The 3,880-nt window shown below is 37.7% G+C and overlaps 1 protein-coding gene across 1 annotated transcript in view; it reads left to right on the top strand.

Annotated features, from left to right (window-relative positions):
• LOC107845880 (ATP-dependent zinc metalloprotease FtsH 2) overlaps positions 1-3,880 on the top strand; it is a 9,812-nt gene that overhangs the window by 1,151 nt on the left and 4,781 nt on the right. The window lies entirely within an intron of this gene.

Raw genomic sequence — 3,880 nt, forward strand, 5'->3', positions numbered from 1 at the left:
CCCGAGGCTTGGAGTGTGCGAGTGAAGGACTTAAAACACACCAAACCGACCCTAATCTCACACTTGGAGTGTAAAGAGAAGCCTTGGAACTCAACAAGGCAGCCCCTAAATACACTTGAAGGAAGCCTAGTTCTTAAAAGGGCATTTTGGACATTTTGTATTTTATTTGTAACCTAGTATAAATAGAACATTGTAGGGATTTTAGACTTAGATTATTCATGATGTTGTAAGTCTTGAAACACAAAGAAATACAAGTCCTCTCTCCTTGAGGCACCAAAACTGAAATTAGGCATAGAGAGTGTGGAATCACTCTTGTTGATCTCATGGCTTGGAAACGTGATGCTTGGGAGGTGGATTCCGAACTTGTGTCTTCATAAGAGATAGGTGAACGTTGTGTGTAGTGTTAAGGGTCCAAGAGTGAAATATGATCTTGGGTTCTTAAGATTATACCTTCATTAAGTCTATCTAACTATCCCTTTACTTTTATTGTAATCTTGTAGTAGTTTGTGTTCTCGTAACCGTTTCTATATCTTGTTAGTAAAACCCTGTGTTGTTCCTATCTTCTTATTGTTGTCATCTTGCCATATTGTTGCTGTTTTGGTGTATTTACACCTTCAATATCTTGTTGTTATTGTGTTTTCATTGTTGTTGTAGTGAATCCGAGAGTGGTCACCAAAGGGGTCCTTGGTTCTTCAAACTTGTGGACTGATTTGGTGTTTTTTTCGTGTTTTCCTTGTGCTTATTGTATCATTTGGTATCAAATCATGGCTTGATCTTGTTCGTACAAGATCAATCTTGGGCTTGCTTGATAGAAAATTAAAAAAAAAAAGTCTTAGAAAACTAAAAAATAAAAAAAAAGCAAATCTGTCCATTTTGTGTTCTTGGTCGAAATTGTGTTATTGTTGTGTCTTGGATGAGATTTTTACTTGTTTTATTATTTCTAGTGTTAGTTTTCTTCATCTCTAACACTCTTGAGTATAAATCTAAGTTTGAGCTTACATTGTTGGTGTTGTTTTCGTGAACATAGGACTTGGCCGAATTGTTGTGGTGGACTGTTTTGGCCTTGTGGTCTTCATCTTGTTGTTGTTCTAAATTTGTCCACGAGATATTGTTGTTCATTGATGGCTAAGAACCCTTTTGTTGAAATTGTAGTTGTCTTGGCCAAGTGTTGAAGATATTGTATTGTGAAAAGTGGAAGTTGGCCGTGTGAAAATTGTGGCATTTTTGGAGATTGTTGTTGGTTGTTCTTGGTGATTGTTGATATTGTTCTTGAAGTTCTTCACAACCTTCATAGATTGTTAATATAAAGTGAACATTAGATCTATAAAGGTGAAGGAAAAAGGGGTGAAGCTTTGTTAGTCTTGAAAGACTTACCATCACTCATCAAATAGTCAATCACATCTCAACCACTTTCCAACAACTTTCCATAAAACAAGGGTCCATGTTATAAGGAGAAGTACAAGAAAGTCAAAGTCTTGAAAACTTGAATTTGAAAAGGTTCCAAGACTTGTTTTAATATCCCTCCTTAAAACAAATTCCACCAATTCCGAAATTGTAAATTGACCAAGACTTGAGATTGGACAACAAAAATTGTTAGAAACCGCAACCAATTATGTGTTGCCACGTCATCATTGTTACTGTTCATGCAACAATTTTGGCTCAAATTTCAGATTTTCTTAGTTTCTTTTTATTGTTCTGTAGTTTCGTTTGATTGGTCCGAACTCTAATTGACAAGATAGTAAACTCCTACTAGATTGTAAATTAGTTTTGTGTCCGTTTGTTCGTGTTAACGTTCTTTGTGTGTTTTTCTCTTTTGTGAATTCATTGTATCTTGTTGGTTCAAGTCTGTAAGCAAATTTTCATTGAGTCAACTCGAATGAAAATCTATTCCGAACCAAGGTGGACTCCTCCCTCAATCACTCACGAAGTACAAGCCGGCTTTCAACACTTGTGAAACCAAGTGTTAGGTAAAAATTGAGAGTGAAAGTGTGGTGAGGCATTTTTGAGCTAACAAGTTTGTTTGTTTTGTTGTTCGTTGTTGTCTTTTATTTTACGTACCATGGTTACCACCAATCTCGATGCCACGTTTGACCACATCACCGACAATATTGAAGACATGAAATGGCACATTGAAAGGCTATGCCAATTGGTATCTACACTTATCCCAATAAATTCAAAATCTAAGGTCCAAACACCTTGCGGTGAGATCTTCCCGAAGGAAGTTGCTGCCTAAACTTGTGAAGGACTTTCACACCAAGGTAAAGACGAACATACTCATGAACGTCAATGTAAAATAGCTATCTCTTACACTTTGGTACATGTGGATGATGAACGTGTGACTAATAAGCCGTTGAGTGTGAGTTGTAGCTTACCTACGCATGAGTATATTGATTCCTTACCACTGGTAGATAATGTAAATGTTCTGCGAGTGGATATGCGAGTGGATACACTAGTTGATCCTATAGATGACCAAATCGACTTTTCTAGTAAGATCGATTTGTGTCCACCTAGTGTTGAAGCTATTATGTTGAATGAAAGTACATCGTCGTATGAAAATTGTATTGACCAACTTATGTGTAAAACTTGCCCACTACTTGATAATATGTGTGATGTGATTAATGAGTCTCAAGTGAGTGAAGAATTTGAAAATGTTGGTCAAGAAAAAAGGAATGAACCCGTGAGCCTATGTTGTTGTAAGGATTCTAATGTTTGCTTGGCTCATAGGGTTAATCGTGTGCTTAACATGTCTTTGGAACTTGACAATGATTCCTTAGAGAGTGAAAGTTCCAAATCTGTCCGCGGGTTAGATCATTTACTCTTTAGGTACAATGTCTTGTTTGAAGATAGTTTAAACACTCCTAATAGACCTAGTGGTGAAAATGATGGTATAGCTTGCATTGGAAGCTATAGCATATATGCTAACCCTCTATGGTGTGACAACATTCCTCCTAAAGATGAAAATCTCTTCTTGGAAGATGAGAGTACTCTTAAGGGTAAGGAATGTGTGGTCTTGGAAACTACTTCTTCTACTTTATGTGACTTTTCCGAGGACACCATAGTAAAAGTAGAATTGAGTTCCACCTTTCTCTACTCTCTCTTTACTTGTGATGATATGTATGCCAATGTAGAGAGTCGGCCGTCTGGTTGTGGTAAAGACTACGGGAAATGGGTGTGTTTCTGAGACCCGTGATTATGGCCATTCTTCCCATTTGATCCCGGTGCCATCTTAGGGGAAGATTTACTCTCGGCTTAGGTGCGTTTCTTTTGGGTGCTTATCATAGCCAAGTCCTTGGTGAATTTGTCGATGGCTTCATAATGTTTAACACTAAGGACTCTTGGTTATATGTCAAATATGAACCACCTTGGCATGTCGAGATTTGTTGTTGGCCGAGACTTGAACTCAAAGGGTCCTCAGTTTCTTTTTTTTTTTTTTGGTGTGGGCTGTTTTGAGTGTTTTGAGTGCATACCATTATTGTTTAGTTTTACTAATCGTAACCCTCGTGCCATGAGGAAGTGTGCTTGTTTGTCTCTCTTTGATTTTGCAAGGCATGGATTCGAGGTCGAATCCTTTTTAAGGAGGGGAGGATAATACAAGTACGACCACAAAGATGGACGCATGTGAGAATGTAATGAACCCGAGGCTTGGAGTGTGCGAGTGAAGGACTTAAAACACACCAAACCGACCCTAATCTCACACTTGGAATGTAAAGAGGAGCCTTGGAACACAACAAGGCAGCCCCTAAATACACTTGAAGGAAGCCTACTTCTTAAAAGGGCATTTTGGATATTTTGTATTTTATTTGTAACCTAGTATAAATAGAACATTGTAGGGCTTTTAGACTTAGATTATTCATGATGTTGTAAGTCTTGAAACACAAAG

This window comes from Capsicum annuum, chromosome 10 (genome assembly GCF_002878395.1).
Source record: "Capsicum annuum cultivar UCD-10X-F1 chromosome 10, UCD10Xv1.1, whole genome shotgun sequence".
Classification (NCBI taxonomy): Eukaryota; Viridiplantae; Streptophyta; class Magnoliopsida; order Solanales; family Solanaceae; genus Capsicum; species Capsicum annuum.